An 11,713-nucleotide genomic window follows, 5' to 3' on the forward strand; every position below is an offset into this window, starting at 1 on the left:
TTTTAATGTCCACACTCTCCCTGCCTGCCCACACTACCCACTGGGCACTACCTCCTTCCCCACAGGCCACTGGCCACACATCTCTTTCATGTCCCTTCCACCTCCGAAACTCTATAATCCCACGTCTGCCTCTCCTAATCATTATACAACCAGAGGAAATGGATGCTGGTGGCAAGTTGTGTGGCCTCTACTGAATCACATCCTCTCTGACAATAAGCCGAACACTATTAACAGCTCTGAGTCAGCTGCAGAGGCGCTTGTGACATTTGTGGATGCCCTGTTCCACGGCAAGGGATTATAGCAGTGTGCACGAATCCTTGTCTGCTAAGACCACAGTGGTGCCTCATAGTCACTGACAGAATTAAACGTGGTCTAGACTGACGGAAAGTCCAAGGGGGGATTTATGGCACAATATAAAGAAATGTAAATTTTGTTCTCAAACCATTCCTATGCGATCACTGATTTTTTTTTTCTCTAGGTGTCAGGATTAATTCATCTTTCTGCAATAGGAAGTTGACTCAATCCGAGGCAGCCCCTTGCCTAGCCAGGATCTGAGTGGCCAGACCTCTCTGTTGCTTGGTGTGCTCCCTGATGGGGGTTTGTGGCTCACAGATACATCATAATGTCTCAGCTATCACCTGAGCTTTGTTCTGAAGGAGATTGTCCCTGCATGATGTAATAATGCAAAGGCCGATTTAGGGTGACCAACTTTCCCAGTTTTAGCATCAAAATTCTTGTACATAAGGAAACCTCTTGGTCCTGGGCACACTGAGAGGTTGGTCACTAGAGCATGTCACACTCAGAAGGGAACAGGAGCTTGTGCCCACTTGTTGGCACAACCAAAGTGGCTCAAGCCAACTGGTAAAGGGCCTGCCAAGATGAGGACGGTCTTCCCTCTTTGGCAAGACCATATTTGATGAATGAAATGGAAATGCAAGATATCCAGAGATAGAGAGTAGCCATAATGGTTTTGACCCCTTCCTGCTGTCCCTAGTCAAATAGGTGGTGAGAAAAATCCAGAGTGCCTATATTTGAATTCTGACCTGAGCACTTATAACTACAAGGTCCTCAAGCCCTGTGCCTCAGTTTCCTCATCTGTGAAAAATGGGTAATGAAAGTACTAATACTTTCATGGGGTTGTTCTAAGGACTAGGAGAGAAAATATAACACTTTCTCAACTGTAACTAGTTGGAACAGGCACTCTGGAAATGTGTGTGATTATTACATTTCTCTGCAGAAGAAGGGTCGTTCCATTTTCTGGGGCTGGCAATGCTTCCCAAGCAATGGGGGGAGATAATCCCATAGTTATCTACAGATGAACATGGCTAGGAAACAGTTCCAGTGGGAAGGTGTGACCTGTCCTTCCTCTCCCATTTTAACCTTTAATGTTAAGTGTAACACAAATACAGAAAATCGCATAAAACAAATGTGTAGTCTCACAAAGTACTGTGTGGTGATAACTCATAAGGAGCACTTTCACTGGAAGGGAGAATGTTGTCAGTCATTCAAGAGCTCTCCACTACACTGTCCAAACTCTACCCCTTCCTCCTCTCTCCTGCTAGTTTCCTAATATTTATTACATCAAGAAATGACCCCCCCCCCCCACTTTTTTTTTCTTTCTTTCAATGATCCATTGGTTTTTTTCTTTGGGGCCAAAAAAAAAAAAAAAAAAAAAAAAGTGGCATTGTGGTGCTAGCCAATCAGGACTCTTATCTAGAAAACAGAAGGCCTAAGTCTCCTTTTCTTATCTGGAGGAAATAAAAAAGTAAAGCAGCATGATTTCTAAAGGAAAAGATTTAAGTAGGAATTTGTAAATGTTACCTTCCTTTTTGTGACTATGCATGCTATCTCCTGGAAGGGGCGCATAGATCTCGGTGCATGTTGCTTAAAGAAAATAGACAACGGTCACAGTTCATTAAAATCCCATCTGCTTCCCATAAAGTGGAAAAGTCATTACTGGCTGAGTCAGGGGGTCTCAGCTCATGTCGAAGAAGAGATCACCTACTGATTCTCTCCTTACAACCTTGCAGCTTGCAAAGGGCAGAGTCACCCCCTTCTTTTTCTACCAGGTCAGTACTTTTTACACCAAACCATGTTTCTCCCCAAATAGTTGTTATTATAGAACATTCCTAATACTATTTTCAGTGGTGCTGAAAAGAATACAAGGCCCAGATGTGTGATTACAGTATTAATTGCTAGATTTAGAAAGGGAGAGGCTGGGTGGATACAGAAAAGTCACCGGGACTTCGGACTAAAGTCAGACAGGGAGGGAACATGCTTCCCTGGGGAACGGGGTGTGGAAGGGAAACATGGCTTAATGGAGGAAATGGTTTATTGATGGGGCAGGAGTTAGAAATTAAGACAAGGAAGCACAATATGAAATACAGCTTTGTTGTATCTGTTAGGATTAGTTTCATCTCCAAAGAACAGAAAACCCAAATAAGAGTGGTTTAAATACAATAGAGGCTAATTTTTTATGCAGCTCAGAGTGGGTGTGTTAGTTCCATGATGGGTAGGAACTTCTGCCTTTCTGCCTTTTACCCTTAGCAAGTGATGTTCCCCTCCTTGGGAACCTTATGGTCCAAGACGGCTGCTGTAACTCACCCATCACTTCAAGTTTTAGGCAAGAGGAAGCATGCTGCAAAAGCAGAACAGGGCATGTCTTGCGTGTAGCCTTTTTTTTTTTTTTTTTAAGATTTTAAAAATTTATTTATGACAGACACAGAGAAATTGGCAGAGACACAGGCAGAGGGAGAAGAAGCAGGTTCCCTACATGGAGCTTGATGTGGGACTGGATCCCAGGAGCCTGGGATCGTGACCTGAGCTGAAGGCAGGTCTCTCAGATGCTCAACTGCCGAGCCATCCAGGTGGCCCGTGTGTAACCTTTAAAGTTGCCTTCCCAGAAGCTACACATGTAACTTCTGCTTACATCTCATTGAACGTACCAGACTAAAAGGGAGGCTGGGAAATAGAGTCTTAGCCTGGAATAAAGCAGATTCTTCCGGAAAGGTACACAGGGAGAATGAATAGGAAGGTGGAGCAACGAGCAATCTTATCTACACATCTGGGGAGGCAGTAAAAGTTTATGGTTAAGCACGGAGTCTCGAAGTTACTGGGTTAACATCTGGGCTCTCTAACCTACTGGCTGTATGGTCAACAAGATATTCAACTTTGCTAAGACATGGTTTCCTCACCTGTGGAATGAAGAAAGTAACCAAACCTCTCCTAGAGGATTTTTATGAGAGTCAGGCAAAAACTTTGATGTAGAATGAACATTCAGTGCCGTGTCCAACACACCAAAAGCACCTTAACTGGCAGATATGACTGATTTAATCAAAAGCAAAATTTCAACCACCTCTATGTTTACGCTCAATCAAAATTAAATTCCACACAAATACACGTCATCCAAAAAGCATGACTGAGGGGTTTCCTAGCCTATATTGACGGTTCCTTTTGAGCGCAGTACCTATAGGAGTGAATGTTATGAGGTGTCCCTGAATTCCCATGTGAAGGGGTGTGACCAGTGTGAGCAACTCTTCATGACCTTGAGGGGATGTGGGCTATTACCTTGTCCCAGTGCTGCCAACCTGGTGGGGATGGAAGGGTGGATGCTGCACGACCACACTCAGATGGGCCACACTGGCGTGGGAAGCCCTACAGATGTTCGGCCTTCACACCTGATCTGTACTCACTCCAGGAGTAAGCCCCGTCCTGTTCTTTTCCCCTTCTCTGGGCTTCAGCCTCCTTCAGCTCTCTGGGAAGCACTTCATTTCCACCTTTTGCTGGTCCTCATCTCACTTTGAGCCCAGGGATCCACCCTCTTTAGTCTGGATTTCCTAAATCGTATCCTAAGGAGCATTAGTCTCAAACTATGATAATTATTCCATTATCAAATTCACGTGAGATCCATTATGTACTCTAGCCCTCCTGTGGAAAGTCACAGTGCACATAATAAAGGCTCTGAAAAGTCCTGCAAAGAACTAAATTAATGTTATTTACCTCAACATTTCCCACTTACTGACTAAAAAACCTTGGCTTAGAGGTTAGCTTTAGGAGCCTGTGTCCTGCACATCTCAGAACTGCTAAAATTCCTAGTCAAAAATGTTTCTCTGATGTCCAGTTTTCTTATCCTTGAGGGGATCTCCTATTTAGTCTCTATTTTCAGCCAAGGAGATATCTTAGGTTTGAAGCCCATTTATAGATCTGAGATGATGACCATTTTCTTGAAACCAAGACATGAGGCATCCTTTCCTGGTGCCACTTATAAACTCTCCCTACCTTCTTATGTTCTTGAGATGAGAAATGAGATCATATCTGTGAAAAGTGCTTTAGAAGCCATTAAATGCAATATAAATGTTAGTTGTTACTATTATGATGATTCACTCCGGTGCTGCGATCCCCCTCTCCCTGGGAAGTGACATTTTTAGAATTACAGTTTCATAATATAAAAATAACTGAAACCTACACATACAGCAATAGCCATTTCTGTAAGAGGGCCACTCTATTCGTGCAATAAGATGACTATGAAGTACACAATCAGTGCTCTATAGAATGGAGTAAGGAGGAAGTATGGACGGCATCCCCTTGAATCCTCGGGTTATCCCTGGACACACTAACGCAGAAACCACCCCTCAAACATGTCCAGACACCCAGGGCTGCCTCTTGCCTGTCTGACCCAAACCTCCAGGGTCAGATCCTCTAGTTACCCACAGGCTCTGCAGGGGTAGCCTCTCTCATCAGACTGCAAGGTGACAGCCTGCTCATGATCCCTTTCAAACCAGGCCAGGAAATGCCAGCCAAGGCCTGATTCTTCTAAGCCCCCGAACAATGGACCCTTCCTTGTTTGTTTTGAGAGATCTGAGCCGTGGCTCCTCCTTTCCTCAATACCACAGCAATTTTCAGAGGCACACCCAGCCAGAGAGCACAGCCAGGGTTGGCAGTGGCTCAAGGGCAAGGTTTAAGTTCATTTTGCTGACTTCTTTCCCATCTCTACTCCAGAGAAAACAGAAAAGAAAGCCGGGCCTCTATAGCCCAAGTCAAACAGCCACAGCTAAAAATATTTGGCTAAGTAAGATACAAAAGGACAAAAATTATATGATTCCATTACCTAGAATAGGCAAATTATCATAGAGACAGAAAAGCAGAATAGAGGTTACCAGGGGCTGGAGGGAGGAATGGGAGTTATTGTTTACAAGGTAGGGAGCTTTTTTTTCTTTTTCTTTTCTTTTTTTCTTTTTTTTTGCTGGAAATGACAAAAAAGCTCTGGAAATAAACAGTGGTGATGGTTGCACAGCCTTGTGCATGTACTTTATGCACTGTACGTTTAAATATGGTTAAAATGGCAAATCTTGCACTATGCATATTTTACCACATAAGGCAAACAGCAATGGCACCAATGAAATATTTGGTATCGGTTCCCCTAACATGGGGCCCGTCCCTGCGGACGCACACGTGAGGCTGTGCGCCCCGATGCAGTCACGGGAGGAAGGGTGAGATGCGGGGGATCTCCAGTCCCGGCCCCTGGGCCCCCACAGAAGAACCCAGCCAGGCGGCAGCGCAAGAGCGCTTCTGGGGTTGGGGACACAGGCATGCGGTCTCCTCTGGTCTCGCTCAAGCATCTCCCTTAAGTCTTAAGACAACCCGAAAAGTTCTATGCCTTTGACAGAGGCTGAGTACTGGGAGGGTCAGGCTGTGCAGGCCGCTCTCAGGCCCGGAGCTCTGTGAGGGCGCGCGGGGTCACGGCAAGCCAGTCCTGAGGAGGGGGAGGCGGGCTGGGGCCTACTCCGCAAGGGCAGGTTTTCTGAGGCCTTTCGCTCCGCTCCGCTCGGCTCCGTGTGGAAAAATGAGAGAGAAAGGAGGAGAGCCAACAGGTTGGCGGCGGGAAGGGCGGCGGGATTTGAGGCCGTGGCCTCTAGGTGGCGCACGCACCGTGATAAAGGCTCTGAGAAGAGCTTTCGTGTGCAAACGAAGCTTCAAGGCTCACAGGACAAGGGGGGGCTTTTATAGCTAAGTCACCCCACCGCAGCTGAAAGATCACCCCCAAAGCTAAACGCTTGGGTCCAACGTAAAGACGAGAGAGCTCCGATCGTCTTGAGGACCGTAGAAGAAAGGTTCGGCATCAACGCGAGGGCCCCGGAGCCTCAGCTGTGGCTCTTCCCCCAGGAGAGAGAGGGGCACCCGTGGAAACGCCCCGGCCGGAGGGAAGGAAGGGCCTCGTTCGCCGGCCGGCCGGGAGAGTCAGCCTGGGGGTGTGGGGTCGCCGGGCACAGTGGGGTGGTTCTCTGAGCTGTCAAGCGAGACTCTATCCGGTCCCCTCGGTTTCTGGCGTGGGCTCCCCCCTTCTCAAGCCTGCTTGCTCTCAGCAGGTGCCCAAGTGGGCCGGAGACCTGGCAAGAAAGATGCAGAAGGAGGGCCAGGGGCCAGGAGGAGGAGGACGGTCAGCCTCCCACCCCTCCGGGGCATTCTTATTTACACCAACAGTTACCAGGCACACACGCAAACCCAGGCAGGGACAGGCTGGATAATGACCTGGATAATGAAGCAATCCACTGCTGCAGAGAATGGAGCGAGCCCCACTTCACTCTCAGTGCCCAGATTAATTCTATTTTTCTCCATTATACTGCACAGCAGTGAGGGGTCAGTTATGTCACCTCTGCTGAACGGGTCTATTCATGATTCTGTGCAAACTGGGATCGCTCAGTCAGTGGGTCAGGCTCATTTACGAAGGGCCTGCCAAAGGGCCCGCCAAAGGGCCCATGCTTGATTCTAGGCCGTGGCCGGATGAGGAGGAAGCAGAAACTCCTGTCTCAGCCTTTAGGAAGCTACGGCCTGGGGCTGCATTATCTATTATGGTAGGCACGAGCCACATGTGGCTAAATTAAAATTAGAAATAACTTAAAAGGAAAATTCAACTCTTAAGTCGTACTAGCCACATTTCAAGAGTTCAGTAGTCGCAGGTGACCAGTGGCTACTGTATTGGACAGCACAAAGAAACATTTCTATCATTGCAGGAAGTTCCACTGGACAGTACTGTGGCATCTGGGGCAGCTACAGGAACAGTATGAGGCCACTGACAAAGGTGGCAATTAACCAAGAGCAAATTAGTGGGAGGCAACGAAGGCTCAGATGTACTGCATCTCCCTGCCTGTGAGTGGCCTTCCAATTCCTACTCCAGGTTATAGGAGCATCCCGAGGGCACCTCCGTTTGAGATGGGGGTCTCAGAAATGCTGCCTTCCATTTTCCTCTTAGGTTTTCTTCCTCAGTAAATGCCAGTTCAGTTACGTGTTGCCCCCAAGGGCTAGTCCCCGTGGATTCATGGTTAAAGCCACAGAGTTATATAGACTATGGCTTTGTCCAGTCCAGTACCCAGTCTTCCTTGGAGTTCTGTCCCCAGGTTATAGATTCCTTGCTCAGATTCCTATTTCCATCTCAAGTCCTTGCTCTGGTTCCCAAAAAGTTTCTATTCTCCTACCTCCATTCTGTGGCACCCCATGGGCTAGGCTTCCCTCTTACCAGCTGCCCCATAGCCATCCAAGGGAGCAGCCTCTGCCCCCACTATCTTTGAACTCTGGTTCCCTGCTCTCTCTGCTTCTAGCTGTCTTTTGCTCCACCCACCAAGCCTTTGCTCTTTTGTTCCAGCAGAACCATTCAGCGTCTCCCACTCACCCTCTGGATAAGGCGGGGGGTGGGGGGTCCGGGTGGGGTGGGGGGGGTGGCTCCTAACAATGCATTCAGCTAATTCCCCTTACTACGGTCTGCAGGGGAGGGGTCTCACGGGCAGATACCCAGGCAGAGAAGGTAGGTGGCTTATCAATTGCAGTCAGACAATGCCAGCTAACAGCTATAAGAGGCAGGCTCTGTTTGGTTTCTCCTCTGTGGTTCTAATGCCTGGCTGAGGGAAGACGATGGAGGGAGCTATGGATCCTCTAGGACCACACAGCTGTCTTGGACAGGATCTGAAGCTAATGGACCAAGGTATGCTTTCTGGAGCTTGGTTCTGATTTTTCTTTCCTGATACTGGAACTGGTGTCTAGGGGAAAGCAGAAGCTAGAGTTCCTCTACACCCAGTCCTTTAGGAGTCTGTGGCTCCTTCTTTGCTTAAATAGCCACACCTGTCTGGACTCCGATGGTGTTTTGTGTCACCCAATCACTTATCTAGGACGTTAGTTACAACAACCATGACCCTGTTGTATAGCCTACAGACTACAACAACTCCAATCATCCTATTAGGCAGATGATGCCTTTGTCACCACTTCCCTCTGGATTGGATGGACCCCTGACTGTTGCACGGACAGAACTGTGGACCACCTGGTACCCATCTTCACATCCAAACTATGGACAACCCTGAAGGTCGGAACACCCGGGTTCACCTTCCAGCTCCCCCTCCCATTTCCCATGTGATCTCAGACAAGTTACTCAACCAATCTGTGCTTCAGTCATCCATAAAGTGGGGTAATTTTAGTACCCGCCTATCAGAGTCATAGTGGGGATTAATAAATTAATAACATGTTTATTAGAACAGTACTTATTGCCTGCTGTTCTTGTTGACAGTGGACACAGCATTATGGCAACGCGTGTCCCAGTACAGCTGCAGAGAAAGCTACCACAAACAGCCTGCTAGAGTGGAGATGGCCAACACTTGCTTGAAGACCAGCTAAGCCAAAAGTGAAATGTGATCTTCACCATGAATAAATGCACGCCTTGCTTCCTGCTGAACTATGGCCAGGATCTTCCCAAAGACACCCACTCTGCCCCTGTCCCCATCAGGACTAACAGAAGCATCCCTTTAGGAGAGTTGAGTCCCTCTGGCTTTGAGGTGGCTGCCACTTGCCAGGCTCCTGCTGAGGTCCTGGCCTGGGGCCAGATGCCTGGCTCTCTGGCCATGAGTTGTATCCACTGGATACCAGGTATTGCCTTTGTTCCTCAGATGGCAAGAACCTGATTGTCTAGAGACCAGTTATGAGGAGATTCGTGTCTAGTGATTCCTGATGTCTCGTGATGTGTCTCCAGTGAAGGAGAGAATAAAGAAGGTGGGAGAGATGCCAGTCCCTTGCTTCACTTGGCACTGAACATGTGACATCTGCTGATCTTTAGCTAAAACCCACTAGCTGATGGTTCACTGCCAGGTGAGATCACCTCTCAAGTCTCCTTCTATCTTTTCTTTAGGTCTATGAAATTTTAGGCTTTGGGGTGTAGAGGAGGGGAAACGTGTAATGATCCTGTCCCAGATGTATGGAACCTAAGTCTCTGAGGATAGAGCTCAATCCCCTCCCTGATTCCTGTGTACTTCTCTGCTGGAAAACTAAGGATTTATGGAAATCATGTGACCCTGAGGGGATGAAGCCAGATGGTCATTTAGTGTAAGCTTAGCAGGTTTTGTCCAAAGGCAGACAAAAACTGGCATTTCTCTGTCCTGATTCTAGTTTTCTGAGAACTGCCTGAGGAATAGTTGGGTCCAGATGAAAACAGTCTTATTTTACTAGCTAAATTTGGACTCCATGCTGCATAGTTTCCCAGCCTTCCTTCTGCAGGATCAAATCTCTCTGAAGGAGATGGGTGCCCCCACCTAGGTGGGGGTTCCTTGAATATCTGGGTTGAGGTGTGCCCAGGTCTGAGCAGCAGAGCAGACTGGCCATGAGAAGGAACACACTAGCCTCAGTGCGAGGGAAAGTGGGAGCCACAGTAGGTCATTAACACAGGCTGAAGAGAGGTTCCTGGTGGGCTGATGAACAGGCTGCCATCGATGAATGGAAACAACTCCCATGGGTCCCATCCCTCATTAAGAGCCTGGGGGTTTGGCAGGGGAGCCCAGGTACCATCTCCAGCACGCACCTCACTGGAAGCTGTTTGGCAGCCTGTGGCCTACGTGAAAACACATGGCTGAGCTCTTTCCCTGCAGGCTCCTTCCTGAGAACAGCCTTTCTGGCAGTCAGCAGGCAGCTGCTGGACAGACCTTAGGCCAATGAGGTAGGGGGACTTGGGATTCACATAGTGTGAGCCTCGCTCCGAGAAAGCTCTTCCTGGGGCAGGGCCAGCCAGGCATCTAAAACTGTGAGAACAATCCAGCAAAGCCCTCCTCAGTAGATTTCATGGGAGAGGAGCCTGCAAGGGCCGAGGGCCACACATTTGCTGCTCTTTAACATAAGGAATTTTGTTATCCCATATGCTGTTGGTGGGGCTGACAGATAATGAGGATTAAACATCTGTGAGGTGCTGTGTTACTCTACCAGACAAATCACAGAGGCCTGTGCTGTTAATCCTGTACCCTGTCAGCTGATAAGGGTGGGCACTCATTGGCTTCTAAGGCTGCAGAACATCTGTTGCCATTGTTTGACTTGTCTCCCCTAGACTTGCTGCAGAAGAGCTTTGAAATAGTTATTTGCAAAAGCAGGTGGAGTGCTTTGAAGAAAAGCCCTGTATAAACAGCATGAACACAACAGCAGCATGTTCCACTTTGAGGCTAATCCTACCCTATCCCTGCCTAGGCTCCGTCATGCCAGTAGGCCTGCTGCCTTCCTGAAAGGAAGGCCCTTTGAGGCAAAGGGGAGGAGAACACCTGACATGGCATTTGGTTAGAAGATGAGCCCCCATCTGACTGTGTGACCTTAGCTAAGTCACTCAAGTGTTTTCCTTATTTTGTCATCTGGGAAATGTGCTTGGTGCCTGGTGTTGTGTGAGGATTAACTACATGCTGCTTAAGAAATGTACTGGCTGGGGGCACCCAGGTGGTTCAGTGTTTGAGCACCTGCCTTTGGCCCAGGGCGTGATCCTGGGGTCCCAAGATTGAGTCCCACATTGAGCTCCCTGCATGGAGCCTGCTTCTCCCTTTGCCTGTGTCTCTGCCTCTCTCTCTGTGTGTCTCTCATGAATAAATAAAATCTTAAAAAAAAAAAAAAAAAAAGAAATATATTGGCCAATGGCTGAAAAGTCTATAGAATGTTCTGGTTTCAGACATAGCTTCCTTCAGGGCTCTAAGGATACTACTAGGTTTGCTCCTTGGTTTTTCTTCCCCTGGGTAGACCTTGTTCCTGGATACATCTGGCAGTTTTGGCCTTAGCCTCTCACCATGGCAACACTCAGGGCAGCAGAGAAAAATGTATGCTTACGGCTTGACACCCTGGCATTCACTCAGATTCAGTCTATCCAGACCAGGTTAAGTAGTCACCTGCCCATCCCTGAACCAACCAGTGTGACTGGGAAATTGAATGCACAGATCAACTTCACTCGCTTTCTCACCGACTCACCAAGCATTGATTGAGCACCTACTATGTGCCAGCACTATTGTATATTCTGGGACATAGTAGGGATAAGACGGATCAGACCCCTACCTTGTTAGGCCTTTCTTCCCAGTAAGAGACAGAAAACAAACAAGTAAATTGTATAAAATGATACAAAATTGGGAAATGAGGAAAGCTATTAAAAACAACAACTACCAAAGCAGATTAAGAGGATAGAGTGATGTGGAGGTGGAATGCTGCTTTAGATGAGATGGTCAGGGAATGTCTCTCTTAGGAGGTGACATTTGGATAGAGATCTGAATGAAATGAGAATGGAAGCTGAGTGAAGAAGATCTGGGTATAGAACGCTGGGCAGAGGGAACAAGCCAGGCTTATTAAGGAAGAGCCACAAAGGCTGGTATGGCCAGAGCAGCATGGACTGAGCAGGGCACAGTGGGAGAGGAGGGGAGAGCCATGCTATACTGGGCTCTACAGG

General features: G+C 47.9%; 1 long non-coding RNA gene across 2 annotated transcripts; it reads left to right on the plus strand.

Annotated features, from left to right (window-relative positions):
• Positions 1–5,964: 5,964 nt before the first annotated feature.
• On the plus strand, positions 5,965–10,841 carry LOC144304461 (uncharacterized). 2 transcript variants are annotated; one of them, XR_013371370.1, is made up of 3 exons: positions 5,965–6,110; positions 8,231–8,350; positions 8,552–10,841. It is a non-coding gene; the product is annotated as an uncharacterized LOC144304461 (long non-coding RNA). The 2 variants fall into 2 exon arrangements; XR_013371371.1 differs by lacking the exon at positions 5,965–6,110 and adding an exon at positions 7,745–7,975.
• The last annotated feature ends 872 nt before the right edge of the window (positions 10,842–11,713 follow it).

The sequence above is a fragment of the Canis aureus genome, chromosome 34 (genome assembly GCF_053574225.1).
Source record: "Canis aureus isolate CA01 chromosome 34, VMU_Caureus_v.1.0, whole genome shotgun sequence".
NCBI classification, from domain to species: Eukaryota; Metazoa; Chordata; class Mammalia; order Carnivora; family Canidae; genus Canis; species Canis aureus.